Source organism: Gracilinanus agilis, chromosome 4, assembly GCF_016433145.1.
Source record: "Gracilinanus agilis isolate LMUSP501 chromosome 4, AgileGrace, whole genome shotgun sequence".
Classification (NCBI taxonomy): domain Eukaryota; kingdom Metazoa; phylum Chordata; class Mammalia; order Didelphimorphia; family Didelphidae; genus Gracilinanus; species Gracilinanus agilis.
The window spans coordinates 241,947,131-241,972,228 of NC_058133.1; the positions used below are offsets into that span (position 1 = coordinate 241,947,131).

The 25,098-nt window shown below is 35.9% G+C and overlaps 1 protein-coding gene and 1 pseudogene across 1 annotated transcript in view; one reads left to right on the forward strand and one right to left on the reverse strand.

Annotated features, from left to right (window-relative positions):
- LOC123243821 (protoheme IX farnesyltransferase, mitochondrial) overlaps nucleotides 1-25,098 on the forward strand; it is a 116,997-nt gene that overhangs the window by 65,471 nt on the left and 26,428 nt on the right. The gene's annotated exons all lie outside the window — the stretch shown is intronic.
- On the reverse strand, nucleotides 1,960-23,776 carry LOC123244578 (annotated as a pseudogene).

Consider the following 25,098-nt stretch of genomic DNA (forward strand, 5'->3'; position numbering starts at 1 on the left):
GAGAGGTGGAACTACATAGAATTTATATCCTGCCTATGTCAGCACATAACGTGAGAAGGAGAGTGGGGTGCTGGGAATCATTTTTAGGGTAACAGATTCTAATTACACAATTCCCCATGATCCTTTGGGAGAATAGTTCCCCCAATGGATCATTTAAACATAACTAGCTTATTCCTATCTTACTTCAGTAGTGTGCCATGTACAATCTCAAGTTGTCTTCTTGATCTTCAGTGTATTAATGTCCCAATTTTGCCACATCCCCGCCAACATTCATAACTTTCTTTTGCTGTCATTTTAGCCACTCTGCTAGGTGTGAGGTGGTACCTCAGAGTTGTTTTGATTTGCATTTCTCTAATTATAAGAGATTTAGAACACTTTTTCATGTGCTTATTGATAGTTTTGATTTCTTTATCTGAAAATTGCCTATTCATGTCCCTTGCCCATTTATCAATTAGGGAAAGGCTTGATTTTTTTGTACAATTGATTTAGCTTCTTATATATTTGAGTAATTAGACCTTTGTCAGAGTTTTTTGTTATAAAGATTTTTTCCTAATTTGTTGCTTTCCTTCTAATTTTGGTGGCATTGGTTTTGTTTGTACAAAAACTTTTTCATTTAATGTTGTTGTGAGGAGGATTACTTAGTTATTATTTAGGAGACCTAACAGGAAGGGCTGGAGAATTCCAAATGGAATGGGGAAGCAGGAAGTGTGGCTTGCTCTCTCTCTCTCTCTGAGATGGACTCCATGGTGGTTGGGACAAGCTGTAACTGACCCTGGGAGACCTCAGAGCTAGTGGAGTTGTACCCTGATTCCCCGGGATCCTGGAGAGTGGTGAAGGCTGAAAAGGCAGAAGACCTTAATCTTGCAAGTCAACACTGAGTAGGGAAGTGGCCTGTGATCTGGTGGACAGCTTGCAGACTTCACTCCCTACCTGGTTACTTTAGATCATCAGCTGTGGAGGAGTTGGCTCCTGGCATCCTAAACCATCTCTGGAACAGTTGTGAGACCCCCAAATTCAAGCCCTCTTCCTCATGTCCTTAGCCAAGCTGTCAAATGGCTAGGGATCTTACCCCTTTTGACTCCAGTCCTGCATTGTTAGTCATAGCTTCACCTAACCCCCTTTCCATTCCCCTCATATTATAATTAAACTGTTTCCTTGTGAGTTTTCTAGTAATTTAAAGTCCTCATTGTGTGTATGTAATAATCTGAAGCTATTCCAGGCTGGGTGGGGCAGAGTGACAGTTAGGCTTAACTGCCATTTCTGTCAACGGTCACTCCCCTTATAGTTAAACCTGGTTCCCTGGCTTGTAAAGTCTTACCCATTGTCCCTTCCTGTCTCCTATCCACCCCACAGAGCCCACAAGTAATATTTAAGTCAACTCCCCTGGTTTTCCCCATAATAATGTAATCAAAATTATTTATTTTACATTTTGTAATTTTTTTCTAACTTTTGATTGGTCTTAAAATCTTTCCTTTCTCAAAGATATGACAAGTATACTATTCTGTGTTCACCTAATTTACTTATATTTTCCCTCTTTATATTTAAGCCATTCATCGATTCTGAATTTATCTTGGTGTAGGGTGTGGGATGTTGATCTAGACTCAATCTCTCCCATACTGTTTTCCAATTTTCTCAGCATTTTTTGTCAAATAATGGATTTTTGTCCCCAAAGCAGAGATCTTTGGGTTTATCATAGACTGTCTTGGTGAGGGCACTTTCTGTCTAATCTCACTGTCAACCAATAGGAGTTATTTTCTCAGCCAGGTTAGAGGCTGAAGGGAAATCTTCTTAAAAGGGTTTAGTCCTTGCCAAGGGAAATTACATCAATCCCTTGGCTTGGCTTAGGCACTGGGTACTTGTCATATCTATATCCAGTACCATCAGTTAACAGCTCGTGATTAAGCTACATTAGTTTTCTGACTGCCTATAGCTTTACCAACCTCAATTACAGATCCACCATTAAACCTTCATTATAGTGTCCATCAGTTGTTTCACAGAATTATAATGCTCTCCTAAGCCATAGGCATGTCTCATATATGTTAAAGGTTTGTTTGAATATTCTTCACCAACTACAATTGGAGGAGAGTCTGCTTGTATTACTTCTGTTGGTGTTTTTAAAATATGAGACAGAGGCCTTAACTCAAACTGACCTCCCCATGCAGCTGTGTTCACAATATCATCACAGTACTTTCATCCTCCACATGGTTTTGCATATATTCAACGGTTTGACTTCTTAAGGTGGCTATAGTCAGGAGGCATTCCTGTTCCTTTAGCTGGTCTTCAATAGCTCAGTACATTCAGTGGTCATCTGATGGAATCTGTTTAATCTCTAAATGTCTAGCTGCCAAAATGCGTGCAAGTTTCTGATTTTCTAGATGTCTGGTTCCAGATAATTTTTCAGTTTCTGCTTCTGCTATCCTTTCTTCTTTTTCTTCTCTTTCTTTCTTCTCTTTCTTTCTCCAATGTAGCTTTCTTCTCCCTCCTCTTCTGTGCTTTTGATATCTGAGGTTGCTGATTCTCAGCATCCAAACATGCAATGTTAATGACAACAGAGTCTATCTTATTCTTTGCATGTGAAGTCAGCTTCAAATGCTCTAATTCTTCTCTGTGTTTCTGTTCCATTTCTCCTTCCAATTTAGCAACATCTTCAATCAGTTGTTTCCTCCTCTTTTTGTCATTCTTGGGAACAGCATTTGAATTTTGGCCTGCAGCTCCTTCTCTTTCCAATGCTGCTTCAACAGATGCTTCTGCTCTTCTTCTTCTTCCTCCTCTTCAGGGAGCTCCTTGGCAGTGACAGGGATTTTCTTAATCTCCCCCTCTGTCTCATTAAGAGGTAAGAGAGCAGGATTTCTAAGTAGATCAGAGCTGCAGATTCCATTACCAAGGGCACCAGGAAAGAAAAAAAGGAAGGAGTACTGACAGTTATGGACTTTTGCCTCTGGATCTTTAGAGAGCAGGAGATCTGCTTCTGAGAAGGGCGACTGGCAGTTGGCTACTGACAGTTGGGTGTTAGAAAATTGCTATCGAATTATTTAGGGGGTTAGGTAGATAGTGAATCATTTATAGATCGAGTAGGTCAGAGTAGGCCTGGTGTTTTCCAGGCAAGAAGAAACTGTCCTCAGAAATCAGTTAGGGGTAGGTTATTAGAAATTTTAGATAGGAATTTAGGTATAGTTATAGGATATAAGGATAATGTCTCTTTCCTATTTTCTATCTGTACTTCTTTCTCAAATTAAACTAAGTGTTTTTATTCAACTACTCTCCTCACTTTTGTTGAACTCCTACTTTTAAGCTGGCAAGCCAGCTATGAGTTTGATTAACCTGTTAATCTTCTATTCCTTACTTCTTACTATCCATACTTTTCAAGAATAGGTAAAAAATAGAAGTGTAGGAAATTATAGGCAATTAAATGTGGTGCTAGAGATCATGGCACATGTAGTGAAGGAGGAGGTTCTAGTCTATCTTAAACAACTCCCACTCCTGGGGAGCTTTACTGAGCTGTTACAACTCACAATTTTAGATTGTCTCCAGTTATTACTGTTTCTGGGATTATTCATTCTCACAGGATTACTTCAAATATACCAACTTTATTAAATAATTTGTCTAGTTCTCTCTAAGACGAAGAAACAGTGAAAAGATAGCTTAATTGAGACTAGAATTTCATACCTTGAAGATTGTATCTCTCAAATGGCCAAAACTATTTCTCAGCTGACTGAAACTCTTTCTCACTTTAACCAACCTGTCTCTCCTGCTGTTCCTCCTCTTCCTTTCACCAACTCCATGGCAGCTCAAGCAAAAACCCAAGAAAAAGAAACAATAAGAAATAATCAAAGTACAGGCCTATTCCCCTTAAGAGAAATACCAACCTTTAATCCTCAAGAAGACATCAAAGACCATTTACCCCTCAGGATACTGAGGGATTTAAATGGAGTACCCCTTTTGAGGATGGCCCCATAGTTGTTATCAATAGGCTGGAAAGCATATGCCAACAATTTGATCCAACCTGGATTGATTTTGAGCATTTGTTAGAGAAGTTGTTAACAAAAAGGGAAAAAGATAAGGTTATCATGCTTAATAATGAGGCTTGGGGAAGAGGAGCAGTTCACTGGCCACTGAAAGACTCTAAGTGGGATTTTAATGATGAGTCTGCTTACTCTACTTTGTATAAGACTAGTGAGTCAATACTCAAATCAAAAGAGCATGTTCTGACATACCAGGTACCTGGACAAAATTTGAAAAACTCAAAACAAGAAATCAAAAAATCCTTCACAGTTCATGTACAGACTTGTAGAACTGGGAGGAAGATATATAGACCTAGATTGAACAAGAGAAAAGGATGTTAGACAATTGAGAAGGCAGTTTGTGAAAAATTGTTGCAGGATGGTCAAGAACCATTTCAAAACAGCCGTCCTAACTGGCCAAATATGGACCTTGATGAATTAAGGAGAGTGGCAGTATATGTGTATAATGGGCATGAAAAGAAAGATGAAGATGTTAGTGATTTAGTGGAGGCATTAAGAAAGGAGATAAAAGTATTAAAGGAAAAACTTGAAAAAGAGATTCAAATTATGGGGTGGCTATTGCTCTATTCAAGAATCTCCAAACCAAAGGCCAAAGTATTTCTTATGAGAAAAAAGGGGACACCTAATGTTGAATTGCAGAAGCTGGACTCAAGTATTCAATATTAGAAAAAATGGTGGAATCTTTAGGAACAACTATTCTAGGACAACTATTTGAGAAATAATAACAATAAAAGAAATAACAATTCTAGAAATTTTTACAATGATACAACCATTAATCAAAATGGAGCAAATAAGATGTTACAACATATCCTAAATGGGGCTTGTCCACATAATAGCCATAAATCTTTCTCAATGAGAGGAATCTCAGAGAGGTGCACATGAACCTTTATGAAGGTTTGAGAGGTGAGAAAGGACTCTGGAATCAAAGATTGAAACATTTGATTTTCCAGATACCAATATAATTACACCAGTCATTTCAGTCCATTCTCCCCCAAATATCAATGAACCACATGTGATATTGAAAGTAGGAAATATGTTATATGACTGTCTTCTAGATCCTGGGGCATCAAGATCTGTGCTGATGAGTACACCTGATTCTAATTGTAATTCTATTGGCTCTATCAATGTTGTTAGGGTGTTAGGAGCACCTCTGAAAGTCCCAATGCTTTCACTGCGAATGGTGTCTCTGGGACCTTTATCCATGGAACATTCATTCCTTCTAATGCCTAACTCCTCTATGAACTTATTGGGGAGAGATCTTTTGTAAATTAAGAGCCATGATAATATGTACTCCAAATGGCAATATTACATTTGAACTACCTGAGGAATCTCTAAATTTGTTCCCTGTACTCTTTCTAGATAGTCAGGAGATGGATAAAACTCCCACCTTTGAATTACCAACAGATAAACCTGAATCTCTTTGGGCTCAGTCTTCTGATATAGGCCTACTTAAATCAGCTGTTTTGGACCAAATTAGAACAAAAGGTGGCCCACCTCCTTCCATTCCTCAGTAACCATTATCAAAAGAGGCAATCAAGGGAATTAAGAGGGAAAGATAAAGGTAATCCCTTTAACACTTGGAAATCTTCTATCTTATTGAATGTCCATTCCCTCCCCCACTGCTACACCTAAAAGAATAGATTCAGTTTTACTGGATAGGTAACTCTGGGTTGTAACCTAGATCTTTCACCTTCCATGCTTTCAGATCCTTTAATGTAGAAGCTGTTAGGTTTTGTGTGATCCTGATTATAGAGTCATAGTATTTGAATTATTTCTTTCTGACTACTTGAAGTATTTTCTCCTTGGCTTAGGAGCTCTTAGATTTAGCTATTATTTATGGGAGTTATCATTTGAGAATTTCTTTCTGGAGGTGATCTGTGAATTCTTTCAATTTCAATTTTATTTTACTTTTTGGGAAACATCTTTGATAATTTCTTATGATATGATATCCAAGGTTTTTTTTTTTTTTTGATATGGCTTCCAGGTAGTCCAATAATTCTCAAATTATCTCTCCTAGAACTATTTTCTAAGTTAGTTGTTTTTTTCAGTAAGATATTTCATGTTTTCCTCTGTTTTTTCATTTCTTTCATTCTGCTTTATTGTTTCTTGATTTCTCAAGAAATCATTAGTTTGTAGATGGTCAATTCTGATTTTTAAGGCCTGATTTTCCTCTGTCAGCTTTTGATTCTCCTTTTTCATTTGGCCCATTTCTTCTTGTTTCCCTACTTTTCCTCTTTCTCTCTTAATTGGTTTTTGAAGTCTTTTTTGAGCTCTTTGAGAATCTCTGTCCAATTCATATTTTTCATTTGGACTTAACATGTGTTTGCTTTGCTTTCACTGGCTACTTTCTGTGTCTACTTTACACTTTGTCTCTATAAAAATTCTTTAGAGTTAGATCTTTTTTTGTTTGTTTGTTTGCTCATTTTTCCTACCTTTTTATAGGTAGGCTCTGTTTTCTGAGAGGTTAGGGTACCCTCTTAAACTTCAGGCCTTCCTTGATGCTACCCTTAGCTTTTTTTTCTGGGTTTCTGCCAGTTTCGATTTTTCCAATAGGATATGATGGCCTGAGGGATGAGAGCTCTGAGAACCACCTCCCACTGCTGAATGAATTAACCCTTGAGATATTGATAGCTTTAAAGACTTGCCTCAGGCTTGGCCATAAAATTTTGGTCTTACTTTGAGCTTGTTCGGGTCAGAAACTGTTCAAAATCTAGCCTGAGACTTAGGCATATATTTTTAATCTCTCTATTTACTTGATCTAATCAGACACAAAGTTGATTGCCCTGTCTTGGAGATCCACACCCACTTCAGTCTACCAACTACACCAAACTGGGATGTATGTCCTCACCACAAACCTGGACTGGTACTCCTCTCTTTGCTCTGGCCCCATACATATCAGCCCACTTCAGCACAGACTGTCCTGGACTGGAATTTCTAGCTTCCCCACAGGTTTAGAATTTCAAGGATTGTGTGTTAGTTGGATCTCTATTTTGTCCATGCAGGGTCTCAGGGTCTGGATGATGGTTTGGGCTTAGGTTCTGAACCTGGAATAGCAGATGTGGGGTGGGGATGTATGGCTTATTCTTCACTCCTTGCTATAGCCTCCTGCTGACTGTGATCCCCTCTCACCCCAGTGCCCCAGATGTTTTCTGTCTACCTTTTTGGTTTTTCTTTTCTTGAAAGTTGTTTCACTCTATCTCCTTGTTGGTTCTTTCTCTCCTATATTTTTTTTGTGGCATTATTTTAATATTGGTTGGAGAGGATGCTTGTGGCAACTCTGAGCTTCTCCACCATTGTGGCTTCACCCCCAAAACTCCTTGGCAAAATCTTCAAAGAAAAATCAGTCATTGATTAAGGCAGACAAAAACTAAGGAAAAAATGAATAAGCATTTAAAGAAAATATCCCTATCAATGGATAAGTACTCCTCTAATTCAGTAAGGTCTCCTGAAATAGCAATAAAACAATTGCAATAATATCTACAGTGGTATAGAAGAAAAAATAAATAAAAATGTTGTCTAAGAGAAATTAATCTTAAGAAGAAATCAACAGATGTAACCAGAGATCAGTGAACTTAGAACAAAAAGTAAGCATACTTTTTATAACAGTACATTCTCTGAAAAATAATAAGACAGAATTTGAAAAATTTTTTTAAACCCTTAACTTCTGCATATTGGCTCCTTGGTGGAAGAGTGGTAAGGGTGGGCAATGGGGGTCAAATGTCTTACCCAGGGTCACACAGCTGGGAACTGTCTGAGGCCAGATTTGAACCTAGGACCTCCTGTCTCTAGGCCTGACTCTCAATCCACTGAGCTACCCAGCTGCCCCCCAGAATTTGAATTTTAAAATGCATAAGCAGAAGGAAATATATTAGAACAAAATTTTTAAAATAAATTGGAAAAGCATCTAAGTATTCTACCAAAAAAAAGAATATCAGGCATAAAGATCAGATGCAGAAAGATGATTTTAAGTATAAATAGATTTCCAGAAAAAAAGGAAACATGAGTAGAATAGTCCAAGAAATCTTGAAAAAAAATTGTTGAAAATCATTAGAAGCAGAACAAATTTAATTTGTAACAGAGAAGGAAAAAATGAAAACCTAAAGTTCTGTGTAAGACAAATCAAAATATAGGAACATTCTGTTGTTTCTTTCAAAGAAAATGTCAAAAGAAAAATTGAGATTTGATAATGAGAAGAGCAAAGGAAATTGGTTAGTACTTGTAAATAACACCCTGAAATTCTTTTCATACAGCTGCCACCTTAATTCAGGTCCCTTATCACCTTTTGCATTGATTATTGCAACAGCCTCCTCATTATCTCCTTTTTTTAAGTCTTATAATACCATTCTAATTCTTTCTACATACTAATGCCAAAGTAGTTTTCCTTCAGCTCATATATGACCACATGGTTCTTCTACCTTGCCAATTGCTGTTGCTTCCTATTACTATAAAATAATAAGCAGTTATAGCCTCCTTACAGTTTTTAAAGCCCTATACAAGCTGACTCCAATCCTGCCTTTCTAACCTCATTCGACATTACTCCCCTTCCATCCTCTGTGATCAAACCAAACTAAGCTCTCTTTTCTTCACTCATGATACTATATCACCTATCTCAGTATCTTTGTACTGGCTGTCTCCTCAGCTAAGTTGTACAGAGGACAGAGTGCTGTACTAACATCGAGAAGTTGTGAATTCAAATCTAGTCTCAGACATTTCCAAGCTATGTGAATCTGGACATGTCCCTTAACCTCTATTTCCCTCTGTTTCTTCAACTGTAAAATAGGGATAAAAATAAATAGCACCTACTTCAAAGGTTGTTGTGAAAATCAAGTGAAATATTTTTAAAGTGCTCAGCACAGTGCCTGGTACATAATTTGTACTTTGTTAGTGATGTTTAGTTGTTTTCAGTTGTGCCTCACTCTTCATGACCCTTTTGGGGATTTTCTTGGCATCTAAAGTGGTTTCCCATTTTGTTCTCTAGCTCATTTTACAAATTAGGGAACTTAACAAGGTTAATTTTCTTGTCCAGGGTCACTTAGCCAGTAAGTGCCTGCTGATCCTCCTACAATACCTTATATAATTGCTTTGTGTATGTATGTGTATAGTAGCATATTTATTAACTGTAGTTATAGTATATGTATTTTATATATGCCTGTTGTCTCCCCTATTAGAAAGTTCTTTGTGATGAGGGATCATTTCCTTCCTTATATCTGTGCCTTAGCCCATAGTAGGAGCTAAATAAATATATATTGATTGATTCACTGATTTGAATTATTTTCAATAAACCCATAAGTGAACATTCATCATGCAAATGGAATAAACAGCTGAGAGTTAAATTCTTCCATATAGTAATAAAATATTAATAATATGGTAGTAAAATGAAATGTTTATTTATAAAGGTTTATTTTTTATAGTCTAACCATACATGTTACGTGAATATGTGTGTGTGAGAGAGGATATCATTTGTATTTTTTAAATAGTTTAAAAAGAAATGGTGTTTCAAAAGGCTAAAGAATGTGTGTGTGTGTGTGTGTGTGTGTGTGTGTGTGTGTGTGTGTGAGAAAACATATAATGGGAAAATAGAGAAGCTAAGTGAATTAGTATTTTCAGAGGAACACTTCATTTTTCTCATTAATAAATCAGTATCATTGAATGTAGGATAATGTAAAGAACTCCCTCTCATTTGAGGAGAAAAGAGAGTAGAATGAAGGCCTAAAGTCATTGAATTGTACATAAAGTAAAAAAGTCTAGAAGATTTACTTTATATATTTATATGTGTATTTACAATTGCAAAATGAGTACAGATCAATAAATCTCAAAAATTTAGAGAACTCGGGATTCTAAAAATAAAAATTCTGTGGAACTAATAAACAAAAGTTAGAGATGGTCTTTAGAAGATCATTGGAACTGATGTCATTAACTAACTACTTTTTTAAAGACAAAAATTAAATGACTAAAGCCATGAACATGAATTAACAGATTAAATGAAATTTATTATTAGAAATGATTATATCTAACATATACCAGCAAAACTCACAAGTAAATGAAAATTGATCCATAGCTACAAAAAGATAAAATAGTCTTATTAATAAAATTAGAAATTTTATCCAAGTCTCAGAAAAAGAATTCCCATTGGGTATTACCAAACTGGAAAGACTTGTTTTGGGTTGAGTATGGTTCTGGCAATAGATTGTGTCTACATGCCTAAGGCATGATGGGCAAACTTTTTAAAGAGGGGGCCAAAGGAAAGGAAATGCTCATCTGTCAGTCTGTTTCTAAGGCAACTCTTTCGAAGTTTCATTGTACTGTATCCTACTCATTGTATTCGTCAGATTAGGAATAATATCGTGTAGCCGGATAGAACATTTCAGTCGCATCTGGCCTGCAGGCCATAGTTTGCCCATCACTGGCCTAAGGATCATTGTAGCAAAATAATTGTCCTGGTAATATATGTTAACTGAGAACAAGACAGGCTAAAGTGATCAAATTAAATGCTGATAGGAACAAAGAGAAACAGGCCTAATATTACATTGCTAGAGCATTTTTTATTTTAGAAAACAAAATGGAAATATACAGTAAGAGCTGTTAAGCTGTTCATACTCATCCTATTAATAGAGTTAAGCCCAAAGGGCTTTGAGAGAGTAAAAAGCTGTTTATGAATGAAAATTGTCATGGAAGCTTTGTTTGTTATGATAGAACTGAAAATAATACCAATGGGAGAAATGGCTGAATAGATTGTGATATTTGAATATAATGTATTGTATTGTGTTGTTTAAAATGACAAATATTGGCAATATTCAAAATAAGGATAATATATGAAGAAATGAAAAGAGAATAAGAATAGTCGGACCATGCTTACATTATAAAAAGGCCACAAAACCAAGAGAAAAAAGTAACCAAGTGAAACAAATCCAAAAGGAACTCAAAAGCAGAGAATATTTATATTAGCACAAATATATAATTTGCATATTTTTAAACAAATTTTTAACAATGTAGAATTTGTGGTTTTGCACATATCTTTTATGCATTTGTTTAGTTAAATGCTTTTTGGTGATGGCTACTAAGAATATAGTTAAAAATTAATTAATTTTTAAAAAGATTTACTCCTTTCTATTCCCATTAAGTTTTCTCTAGAGATCTATTATATTTAACTTGTTTTTTTTTAACCCCTTACCTTCCGTCTTAGAATCAATACTGTGAATTGGTTCTAAGGCAGTAGAGTGGGAGCAATTGGGGTCAAGTGACTTGCCCAGGGTCACACAGCTAGAAAGTATCTGAGTCCAGATTTGAACCCAGGACCTCCCATCTCTGGGCTTGGCTCTCAATCCACTGAGCCACCCACCTGCCCCCATATTTAACTTTTTTTAAAAAATTCAATCCATCTCTTTAATTCCTTTCTCATGTATTTCATGGTTAAATTTATCTTCTTTTGAGAGGGGAAAGTTGCGATCCCAACCAGCATAGTTTTATTGTCTGTGTCCTCTTATAACTCAATTATTTTTTTCTTTGGAATTTGAGTACTATGCCATTTGTTCCATATATGTTTAGTACTGATACTACTTCATTTTCTTTGGTACCTTTTAGCAAAGTTTAACATTATTGAGTCTCTTGTAATTTCTCTTTTTTATCTTTTTACATTACTCCTGAATATTTTTTTGAGTCAGATTTTTTTTTTTTTTTTTTTTTTTTTTTAGCTTTGGTCTTTTTTATCAGGAATGCTTGGAAGTTCTTTATTTCATTAACTGTTTTTCTCCTGAAACATACTAAGTTTTACTGTTCTTTTAATTAGGTCAATTTTTGGTTTGCTTTGTCCCAAATCATGATCCTGCATTTTTAACTTCAGCTGAAGCATAATAGATTCTACTCTAAACTTTATTTTCACTTTGCATGTGTCCTGTTTCAAATGTATTTTTTGTAAACAGGATATTGTAAAATTATGGTTTGTGCTCCCATTTTATGGATGAGTTCTTTGCATTCACATTCACTGTTAAGACTACAAACTTTGTTTTTGCCCTCCATTCTATTTCCTTCTATTTTTCCTTCTCTTCCTTTCTCTTTCTGCCTGTTCCTCCTCAAATGTCTGTTTTGCTTCTGATCACTGCCTCCCTTAATCTATTCTCCTTTTTATCATAATCAGAACCCATTTTTTCTCCTTCCTCTTCTACTTTCCAGTTGGATAAGATAGATTTTTATACCTACCACTTCTCCCTCCCCTGTAAAAACTCTTCTTTGCATGCCTCATATTTTATGTGAGATAATTTTTCCTTCTCCCTTTTTCCTTTTTCCCAGTGAATCCTTTCTCATCCATCTTTTTTTTTTCTCCCAATAATACTACCATTATCAAGTCACCCTCATGCCCTGAGTCCTTTTAATTTTCCTAATAGTGATAAAGTACTTCGGAATTGCATGTATTGGCTTCCCATGTAAAATTGTAAATAGTTTAACATTATTGAGTCTCTTGTAATTTCTCTTTTTTATCTTTTTGCATTACTCCTGAATATTTTTTTGAGTCAGATTTTTTTTTTTTTTTTAGCTTTGGCCTTTTTATCAGGAATCTTGGCAGTCCTTTATTTCATTAACTGTTTTTCTCCTGAAACATACTAAGTTTTACTGTTTAGGTTCATGTTGGTGAAGGCATGGCACACATGCCTTGGGGGGGTGGCACAGAAGGGGCTGCACCACCCCCCTCCACAGCACCTGAGGACATTTTTTGCATGCCCTCCCACCCCTACCTCCTCCAGCCACCCAATGCAAGCACTTCCTCCCTCAGCTCTCTGGGGTAATGCAGGGAGCTCACAGGTAGCTTGAAGTTGCAGTTTGAACATGTGATCTTGAAAAGGTTTGCCAAAGCTGGGTAGTTTGTTCTTCTTTGTAATCCTAGTTCCTTTGGCTTCCAAAATATCATATCTCAAATCCTTAATTCCTTTTTATGTGGTAACAGCTAAATCTTGTATGATTCTGAGTGTGATCCTAAAGTATTTGAATGGTTTCTTTCTGACTGCTTCAAGTATTTTTTCCACCTGGTTGTTCTGGAAGTTGACTATAATATTCCTGGGAGTTTTCATTTTAGGATCTCTCAGGAGGTTATCAATGGATTCTTTCAATCTCTTGTGTTTTACTTCATGTTTCTATCATATTGGGACAATTTTCCTGTATTATTTCTTGAAATGTTTAGACTCTTTGATCAGAGCTTTCAGGTGGTCCTATAATTCTTAATATTTCTATTTTGTAGATCTTTTTTTGGTGAGTTATTTCACATTTTCTTTTATTTTTACATTCTTTTGATTTTGTTTTATTCTTTCATCATATGGTCTCAGAAGCAAGATTAGCTATTTAACTGTTCTATGTTTAGTTATCTTTTTTAGTATGTTTGTAAACATTATTGTAATCATATTGTCATTCCTATTCTTATTTTTTTGCTCTGATTTGCTTATATAAATCTTCCCTTAATTCTTCATATTTGTCCTTTCTTATATTATATTTAGATCTCACAAATTATTCAGCATTCCCTTTTTAATGGACATATATTTTGTTTATATCTTTTTGCTTCCACAAAAAAGTGCTGCTATGAATAATTTCATATTTATAGGACTGTTTAATCTGTCTTTGGCCTCCTCAAAATAACAGATCCCCAATTCAAAGGATGTGAGTAGTAAATTAATTTCCTCACATAATACCAAATTGTTTTCCAAAACACTTGGACCAATTCAAAGTTCCAGAAATGCTTTATTCTGCTTCTACTTTATTATATATTACTAAATACTTTATAATATGACTCTCTCCCCACAGTAATTCTAACATTGACTAATTCACCTTTTCCCATCTTTCCCAATTTGTATGATTCGAAGTATTACTAGAGTGCTTTTGAATTTTTTTACTATTAGTAGTGGTTTGTAGAAAATCTTTCATGTGGTTGTTGGAGGTTTGGAATTGTACTTTTGAAAATTAATTGTTGATACTCTTTGAACAGTTTTTGAGAAATGGCTTTGTTAACACATTTGTATAATTCCCTTCTCTAAGAAGGCATAGAATAGACAATGAGGAAATACAATTATTACTCTTTGCAAACAGAGGTACTTAGAGAATCAACTAAAAAACTTGTTAAAATAATTAAAATCTTCTACCAAGTTGAGAATATAAAATATACCCACATATATCATCAGTATTTCTATATATTACCCATTAAGTCCAACAGGAAGTGATAGAAAGACAGATTCCATTTAAAACAACTGTGGACATTGCAAAATCTAGTGAGGTGATGCAAATTATTAACTTGCATTTCTCTGAAAGTTGCTTGATTGTATCCTTTGACCATTTGTCAACTGTGGAATTGACTTTTGTTCTCATGCATTTGATTTAGTTCTCTCTAATTTTGAGAAATGAGACCTTTATCAGAGAATTTGCTATAAAAAATTTTCCCAGTTTCTTATTTCTATCTTAATCTTTGTTACAAAAGCTTTTTAATTTGCCATAATCAAAATTATTCATTTTATATTTCATAAAGCTCTCTGTGTCTTGTTTGGTCATAAATTCTTCCCTTCTCCATGGATCTACCAGGTAACTTATTCTATGTTAAAAAATTTCTCCTGAGTATTGCTTTGACTGTATCCCATAAATTTTTATATTTTGTCTCTTTGTTGTCATTCTCCTTAATGAAATTATTATTTCTGCAATTTCTACTTTGACCCATTCCTTTTTTTTTCAAATTGGAATTTTTTATGATTATTTAGCTTTCAATTAATTTTATTTGTCTTTCCATGGACCCTTATTGATTTTAGTGTTTGTGACATTATAATCTGAAAATTAAGTACTTAGTATTTCTGCTTTTCTGCATTTGATTCTGTTTTTCTGCTCTAATACAAGGTCAGGTTTTGTGTAGGTGCCATGTGCTGCTGAAATGAAGGTATATTCCTTTTTATTTCCATTCAGTTTCCTCCAGAAATCTATTAGTTCTGACTTTTCAAAAATTTCATGTATTTCTTTCACTTCTTTGTTTACTTTTTGATTCAATTTATGTAGATCTGAGGAGCAGAAAGTTTAGGTCTCCCACTACTATAGTTTTTACCCTCATATTTCTTCCTGAAGGTCATTTAATTTCTCCTGTAAGAATTTATATTTGGTGCATATATATTTAGTTTTGATATTACTTCATTGTCTATCATACCTTTTATCAAAATATAATGCTCTTCTTTATAATGCTCTTTTAACTAGATTTTTTTTACCTTAACTTCCTCTGAGGTCATGATTGTTACTCCTGATTTTTTTTTTTACTTCAGATGACGTGCAGTGTCAGTCCCTTACCTTTACTCCATGTGTGTCTCCTTGCCTCAATTGTGTTTTTTGTAAACAACATATAGAATTCTTGTTTTTAATCCACTCTACCATCTGCTTCTGGATGAGTTTATCCCATTCACAGTTATGATTACCAACTATGTATTCCTCTTCATCTTATTTTCTTCTTTTGATCCTTATCTTTATCTTTCCTTTTACTCTGACCCACCTCACAAATGTTTTGCTTTTAATCTCCTCCTCCATTTCATCTTCCCTTCTATTAGCCCCACTTGTCTTATTCCTCTCCTACTTAGCTGTAGGTAGGGTAACGCAGGATTCTGGACCCAAATGAATATAGTTGTTATTTTTTCTCTTAGCCAATTATGAGAGTATTGTTTAAGCATTGCCTGTACCACCTTCAGCCTCCCCTCCACTGTAATAATTTTTCACATATGTTTAGGTGATATAATTTATCCCATTCCACTCTTCCTTTCCCTTTTCTCTCAGTGCAATCCCCTTATTCACTCCTGGATTACTTTTAACATATTGTGTCATTCTACTTAACTTACTCCCACACCCTTTGTCTTTGTATTCTCCTTCTAACTGCTCTAAAACTGATTTTAAAATTTTAAGAATTATAAATATTATCATTCCATGTAGGAATATAAATAGTTTGACCTTTTGGAATTCCTTAGATTTTCTCTTTCTTATTTACCTTTTTATGTTTCTCCTGAGTCTTGTATTTGGATACCAAACTTTCAGTATAGGGCTGGTCTTTTCATCAAGAATGCTTAGAAATCTATTTTTTAAAATAACCATTGTTCCCTCTGAAAGAATATACTCAGTTTTACTGGGTAGGTGATTCTGGATTGTAAACCTAGTTCTTCTGCCTTTCAAAATGTGTGGAAGATGCTAAGTCCTATGTATTTATGACTTTTGCTCCAGGGTATTTGAAGTATTTCTTTCTGATTCTTGCAATATTTTATCCACGGCTTGGGGATTCTTGCCCTATAATATTCCCAGGAGTTTCCATTTGGAAATTTATTTCAGAGGGTGATTTGTAGACTTTCAATTTTTATTTTACTCTCTTGTTCAAGAATATCAGGGCAGATATAGCATTGATTCTTGGAAGATGGCAGCTTAGAAGCAGCAAGGCTCCAGATTTCTGTAAACCCTTCAACACTGATCATGGACAAAGGGCTTCGAGGGGACAGAAAACAAAATCTCACAACAGAACAGAGCTGGGGGATCCTCCTACTAAACCTAATTTAAAAGGTATGCAGGGAAAAAGAAAGCCTTAATTCTTGAACTGTTTGTTCGAGGGGAAAGGAAAAAGAAAGACCCCAGGTCCCCTCCCCAACCTAATTTACTGAGTCCCCAGCAGATCCTGGAATCTCTGGGCAGGCAAGGACTCTAGTCCTGATGGATTGCCTGACTGGCACTAGACTCAAGGTTTTGATCACAAATGGCAGGGAGGCAGCAGGAGGAGAAGCTCAGAGAGGGAGGCTAAACACTAAATCTTGCTCTGACCCCCCACTCCCCTTCTCAAGGTTTTGGCTTCAGGGCACATGGAGCTTTGCAGATCAAGCCCACCCTGGCTTAATCTTATCAATATGGCAGATAAGAAGTCTTCAGAAGGTGGGGAAGCTCCAACACCCCTCCCCTATAGACTGCAGTGAAAGTAGCTGAAATCACATCTTCAGCTTTTACTACCTGCTAGGGAAGATCTGGCCCCAGGGCTCACGAATATCACTAATCTCCTGAGTCAACAGAGCAGAGAAGAAGCCTTCCAGGACTGACTAGGCCAAACCCAAAGATCCAGAAAAGAATCAAAGGAGCAAGATTACAGCCAATTACAGAAGGGAAAGAAGGAAAAAATACAAATAAACAATTGAAAAAGAAAAAAAGAAATTACATTTGACAGTTTCTATCCAGGAAATGGATCGGAGGAAGATCAAGGATCACTGAGCAGAAACACAGAAACTCCAGTGAAATGGATACAGGCTTTTGAAGAACTCAAAATTAATTTAACTCAAGAACTCAAAAAACAATCAAGAGAGGCTGAAGACAATGGGAAAAGAAAATACATGAAAGTAAACAAGAAAATAGTGCCTTGAAAGCCAAAATTGACCAGCTTGAAAACGAGGCAAAGAAAGTGAAAGATGACCTACAAAGAAAATCAGACCAGAAGAAGAAGGATGACCAAAAAAGCAGGGATGAAATTCAATCTTTAAAAATTAGAATCCAACAACTAGAAGCAAATGACTTGACAAGGTGGCAAGAATCTATGAAACAAAATCGAAAAAATGAAAAAATTGAGGAAAATATGAAACACCTTATTGACAAGACCTCGGATCTGGACAATAGATCTAGTAGAGACAATTTGAGAATTATTGGACTATCGGAAGAGCATGGCAAAAGGAAAAGCCTGGACATCATCCTACAGGAAATTATTCAAGAAAACTGCCCTAACATTCTCAAACTAGAGGGAAAAGTGGAGATTGAAAGAATCCACAGATCACCTCCTACATTTAATCCCCAACTGACATTGCACGAGAATGTTAGAGTTAAATTCAAGAACTACCAGACCAAGGAAAAAATATTACAAGTTGCTAAGAAGATGTCATTTAGATACTATGGAACCACAGTTAGGATAATACAAGATCTGGCAGCATCTACCCTGAAGGACCAGAAGGCATGGAATATGATATTCTGGAAAGCAAAAAATTCTATTCCTATACTACAACCAAGAATCTATACTACAACCAAGAACTATAGGATGAAATGTCAAGAAATATGCATGTATGTAAAAATATATATAAATTAGAGGTAAAAAAGGATAATATTAAGAGAAATGGGAAAAGAGACAAAATGGGGTAAACATATTTCATAAAGAAATGTATGGTAGAAGGAGGAGAGAAGACCAATACACTGGAATGGTAAAGAGGTTAGAAAGGTTGGAGACTCTAGGAAATACTTAAGTTGTAAGTACATTGAAATTGACAAAAAGAGGGAAGAAAAATCTATTGGGACAAAGAATTTATTTATGCCCTATAGAGAAGTAGAAGGGTAAAAAATGGGTGGGGAGGGAAACAATAGGGAGGGAGAGTGTGGGGAATAACTCAAAAAGACCCTAAAGAAAAATAAATGGGGAATAAGAAAGGAGGGGGGAAGAGAAGTAAAATAAGGGTGGGGATAAGGTGGACTGATAAAAAACAAAACACTGGTATAGAAAGAAATAATGAAAGAAGAAAGGGAAGGGCAAGGAGAAGAAATCAAAATGTTGGAGAATACCCAGCTGGTAATAACTCTGAATGTGAATGGGAAGAACTCACCCATAAAACAGAAGCAAAAAGCAGAATGAATTAGAAACCAAAATCCTATCATATGTTGTCTACAAGAAACACACATGAGGTAGGCAGACACACAGCATTAAGGTTAAAGGTTGTAACAAAATCTATTGGGCATCAACTGAGAAAAAGAAGGTAGGATCACAATCATGATATCTGACAAAGCCAAAGTAAAAATAGATCTAATTAAAAGAGATAGGGAAGGTAATTATATCCTGATAAAAGACAAAGAGGAAATATAAATAACTCAACGTATATGCACCAAGTGGTATAGCATCCAAATTTCTAAAGGAGAAATTGGGGGAGCTTGAGGAGAAAATAGATAATAAAACTATGCTAGTGGGAGACTTGACCCTTCCTCTATCAGATCTACATAAATCAAACCAAAAAATAAGAAAGAGGTAAGAGAAGTGAACAAAATCCTTAAAAAAATGGAGTTAATAGATAAGTGAGGAAAAATAAATAGGGACAAAAAGGAATACACCTTCTTTTTAGCTGCACATGGTAAATTCCCAAAGATTGACCATGTACTAGGACATAAAAACATAGCAAACACATGCAAAAAAGCAGAAATAATAAATGTCACCTTTTCAGATCATAATGCAATAAAATAAAAGGGTACATGGAGAGGCAAACCAAAAATTAATTGGAAATTAAATAATATGATTCTCCAAAATTAGTTAGTTAAAGAACAAATCATAGAAACAATTAATAATTTCATTGGAGAGAATGACAGTGATGAGATTTCTTACCAAAATCTATGGGATGCAGCCAAAGCAGTACTCAGGGGGAAATTTATATCCTTGAGTGCATATATTAACAAATTAGAGAGGGTAGAGGTCAATGAAGTGGGCATGCAAATTAAAAAACTAGAAAGTGAACAAATTAAAAATCCCCAGATGAAAACTAAATTGGATATCCTGAAAATTAAAGGAGAAATTAATAAAATAGAAAGTAAAAGAACTATTGAATTAATAAATAAGACTAGAAGCTGGTACTTTGAAAAAAAGAAATAAAATAGACAAAGTACTGGTCAATCTAATAAAAAAGAAGAAAGAAGAAAACCAAATTGACAGTATTAAAGATGAAAAGGGAGACTTCACCTCTAATGAAGAGGAAATTAAGACAATCATTAAAAACTATTTTGTTCAATTATATGGCAATAAATACAGCAATCTAGTACATATGGGTGAATATCTACAAAAATACAAATTGCCTAGATTAACAGAAGAACTAGAATATTTAAATAATCCCATATCAGAAAAAGAAATTGAACAAGCCACCAAAGAACTCCCTAAGAAAAAATCCCCAGGGCCTGATGGATTCACAAGCAAATTCTATCAAACATTCAAAGAACAACTAATCCCAATACTATACAAACTATTTGACATAATAAGCAAAGAAGGAGTTATTCCAAATTCCTTTTATGACACTAATATAGTGCTGATTCCAAAGCCAGGCAGAACAAAAACAGAGAAAAAAAACTACAGACCAATCTCCTTAATGAACATTGATTCAAAATATTATCAAAAAGACTCCAGCAAGTGATCACGAGGGTTATTTGTTATGATCAGGTGAGATTTATACCATGAATGCAAGAATGGTTCAATATTAGGAAAACCATCCACATAATTGATCATATCAATATGCAAACCAACAAAAATCACATTATCTCAATAGATGCAGAAAAAGCCTTTGACAAAATATAACACCCATTCCTATTGAAAACACTGAAAAGTATAGGAATAGAAGGACCTTTCCTAAAAATAATAAATAGTATATATCTAAAACCATCAGCAAGCATCATCTGCAATGGGGATAAATTAGAAGCCTTCTTAATAAGATCAGGCGTGAAACAAGGATGCCCGCTATCACCTCTGTTCTTCAACATAGTACTAGCAGTAGCAATTAGAGAAGAAAAAGAAATTGAATGTATTAAAATAGGCAGTAAGGAGACTAAGCTATCACTCTTTGCAGATGATATGATGGTCTACTTAAAGAATCCCAGACAATCAACTAAAAAGCTAGTGGAAATATCAACAACTTTAGCAAAGTTGCAGGATGCAAGATAAATGATCAGCATTTCTATATATTTCCAACACATCTCAGCAGCAAGAGTTAGAAAGAGAAATGCAATTTAAAATCAGCCTAGAGGGGGGCAGCTGGGTAGCTCATTGGAGTGAGAGTCAGGCCTAGAGACAGGAGGTCCTAGGTTCAAACCCAGCCTCAACCACTTCCCAGCTGTGTGACCCTGGGCAAGTCACTTGACCCCCATTGCCTACCCTTACCACTCTTCCACCTATGAGACAATACACCAAAGTACAAGGGTTTAAAAAAAAATCAGCCTAGAGAAAATAAAATACTTAGGAAGCTATCTGCCAAGACATACACAGGAATTATACGAACACAATGATGAAATACTTTCCACATGATTAAAACTATATCTAAACAATTGGAAAAACATTAATTGCTCATGGATAGGACGAGCTATGTGATGTGGGAAGAAGGAGGAAGGATGGATGGGAAATAAGAAGGGAAAGGAATAGGAAGGAAGGTAGCTAGTCCTACCAGCCCCTGTGGGAAATTGAGCTGAGCCCTTTGGGGCTCAAATAAAGATCAGGAAACAACTTAAGTTAATAGAATAGCTATTAGAATAGCTAATAGAGAAATAATAAAAAATAATGTGAAGTATGGTAGCCCAGCAGTACCTGATCTTAAACTGTACTATAAATCAGTGGTTTTCCAAATAATATGGTACAGGCTAAGAGACATAAGGGAGAATTAGTGGAATAGACTTGGGGAAAGTGACCTCAGCAAGACAGTCTATAATAAACTCAAAGAGCCCCACTTTTGTGACAAAAATCCACTATTTGACCAAAACTGCTTGGAAAATTGGAAAAATAATATGGGAGAGATTACGTTTAGATCAACATCTCACACTCTACACCAAGATAAACTCAGAAAGTGTGAATGACTTGAATATAAAGAAGGAAACTATAAGCAAATTAGGTGAACACAGAATAGTATATTTGTCAGATCTTCGGGAAAGGAAAAATTTTAAGACCAAGCAAGATTTAGAAAAAATTATAATGTACAATAAAGAATTTTGATTACATTAAATTAAAAATATTTGTAGAAACAAAACCAATTCCGCCAAAATTAGAAGGGGAGCAACAAATTGGGGAAAAAAATCTTGATAACAAAAACCTCTAACAGAGGTCTAATTACTCACATTTATAAGGAGCTAAATCAGTTGTACAAAAAGTCAAGCCATTCCCCAACTGATAAATGGGCAATGGACATGAATAGGCAATTTTCAGATAAGGAAATGAAAACTATCATAAGCACATGAAAAAGTGCTCTAAATCTCTAATAATTAGAGAAATGCAAATCAAAACAACTCTGAGGTACCACCTTACACCTAGCAGACTGGCTAAAATGACAGCTAAAGAATTTAATAAATGTTGGAGGGGATATGGCAAAATTCGGACATTAATGCATTGCTAGTGGAGTTGTGAATTGATCCAACCATTCTGGATGGCAATTTGGAACTATGACCAGAGCACTAAAAGTATGCCTGCCCTTTCCAGCCATACCACTGCTGAATTTATACCCCAAAGAGATTATAATGAAAAAGACTTATACAAAAATATTCATAGCTGCGCTGTTTGTGGTGGCAAAAAACTGGAAAATGAAGGTATGCCCTTCAATTGGGGAATGGCTGAACAAATTGTGGTTCCTGTTGGTGATGGAATACTATTGTGCTCAAAGGAATAATAAACTGGAGGAATTCCATGTAAACTGGAACAACCTCTAGCAATTGATATAGAGTGAAAGGAGCAGAACCAGGAGAACATTATAGACAGAGACAGATACACTGTGGTAAAATTGAATGTAATGGACTTCTCTACTAGCAACAATGCAATGATCCAGGACAACTGTGAGGGACCTATGAGAAAGAATACTATACACATTCAGAGGAAGAACTGTGGGAATAGAAACACAGAAGAAAAAAACTGCCTGATCACTTGGGAGGATGAGGATATAGTTAGAGATGGGGACTCAAAATGAGCACCCTAGTGCAAATATCAATAATATGGAAATAGGTCTTGATCAATGACACATGTAAAACTCAGTGGAATTATGTGTCGGCTATGGGAGGGGGTGCAAGCAGGGGAGGGATAGAATATGAATCCTATAACTGTGGGGAAAAGCCCTAAATTAATTAATTAAATAAAGTTTAAGAAGTAAAGAAAAAAAGAATATCAGGGCAGTTTTATTTAATAATTTCTTCTTATATGATGTCTAGAATTTTGTTTTTTATCATGGCTTTCAGGTAGCCCAATAATTCTTGAATTTTCTCTCCTGTATCTATTTTCTAGGTTATTTGTTTTTTCAATGAAGTATTTCACACTTTCTTGTATTTTTTCTTTTAATTTTGTTTTATTGTTTCTTGTCTCATGAAGTCATTAGTTTCTACTTTCCAATTCTTGGTCAATTTAAGGAATTTTTCTTTATTGGACTTTTGTATCTGTTTTTCCTTTTGGTCAATTCTGCTTTGCATTGCTTTCATTTCTCTTCCCCATTTTTCCTCTGCCTCTCTTAATTCTTGAAATCCATTTTTCCTCTTCCAGAGTCTGAGACCAATTCATATTTTTCTTTGAAGTTTTCTTTGTAGCTGCTTGTTCTCACTGTTTCCTTCTGAATCTGTGTCTTTCTTTTCTTTGTCTTTATAAAAATTTTCTATGGTTTGGGTTTGGTTTTTTTTTGGGGGGTTGGGGTGCTCATTTCCCCAGCCTTTTTCTTGACCTTTAATTTTATCTTGAAGCTGGCCTCTGCTCTCAGGGTAGAAGGGGCATTCTCTTAAACTTCAGTTTTTTCATGCTGGTACCCTTAGATATATTTCTGGGTTTCTGCAAGTTTCAGTTCTTCCAAGGTAGAATGATGGTCTATCTGCTGGGAGCTCTGGGAGCCACCCCCAGGTACTGCTAATCACTTGCAGATCACTGTGAGCCACCTTGTTTTGGGGCTCAGAGCCTGACCTCAGGCTTTGGCAGGGACTTTGAGCCTTACCCTGATCTTACATAAGCTAGGCATATTAAGGACCTTGGACTTGGGCAGGGCTCTTCGACTCATTTTCGGCTTATAGAGGTTAAGAGAACTAGGAATTGCCTTGGGCTGGGGTTCTGCTCATACTCTGGGCTCATACAGACCCGGCTTGTTCTGGACTTCCTTGTGTTAGGGTTCAGGTCCTCAGTGCAGGCTTAGGCATAGACTCTGGACTTTCCCTTTGGCTTGTACCAGCTAGATACACTGTTGACTGCTTATCCTGGGGCTTGGAGGTCTCAGTTTGGGTTTGGACAGGGTCTCAGACCCTCACTCTGGGCCTGCACCAGCCAGGCACACCATAGACTTTACCAGGGCTTAGAACTTTAAGGGGTGTGCATGGGTGGAGTTGCCCTGCTGTTGGCTTTCACAGGGTCTTGGGGTCTCAAAGTTGGCTTGGGCACAGGTTCAGATCCCAGAGTAGTAGATGTGGAGTGGCAGAGATTAATGTTGACTTGTGTACTCCTTGCTGTAGGCTACACTTCTCTCTCACCCCAGTGAACCAGACCCTCTATGCCTATCTTTCAAGTTGTTTTCTGCAGAAAAGTTGCTTTACTCTGTCCCCTTTTTGGTTCTTTCACTTCCATATTCATTTTCAAGTATTATTTTAAGGTTGATTGGAGAGCATTTTCAGAGTAGTTTGAGGTTTCCCTGTTTCTTGACTCTGCTCCCTCTCATTTAATTAAAATAATTTTTTAAGAGGCTTTTTGTCCTTTTCTTTACCTCTTCTAAACACTCTTACTGGTTTTCCTATTGTTACGATTAAAAATGATAAAGACATATAGTATAAGAGAAAAGCTTATTTTAATAGCCATGGCCTTGTTGGTGAAATATCTATGACCGCGCTTGACTACCTTTAAATTTACCGCCTGAGCCCATCCTCTCTCTCATATGCCAGCCAGCTAACCAGGAAACCAAAGAGCTTCTCTAGGCCCTCCTCCGAATTTAAACTGCCCTCTGCGTGGGGACATCTGACGTCCCCACACCCCAAAACCAGAAACCGGAAACCCATTGGAATCATGGAAAATGTAGTCTCAAAGTCCCCACATGTCCATAGGAAATTTGTAATATACTTTTAAATGGCATCTCCCCAATTCCAAACATACACTGTCCAATCTGTATTTTTCTTTGATGCTTTGTAGGTGTTTTCAAATCATTGTCAAATCAATTTATGTTGTCACCCTATCTTTTCTCTATCACTATAGTTGTTTTTATGAATAGGTTCTTTTTGGTTTGTTCTTTTTTTTTTTTCCATCCTTTTTCCTGACTTTGGACTTCATGTTAGAGTTGGGTTCTGCTTACCTGTGGGGATTAGTGAAAACATCTGGCCTGAGCTTATATCTTTTATGAGT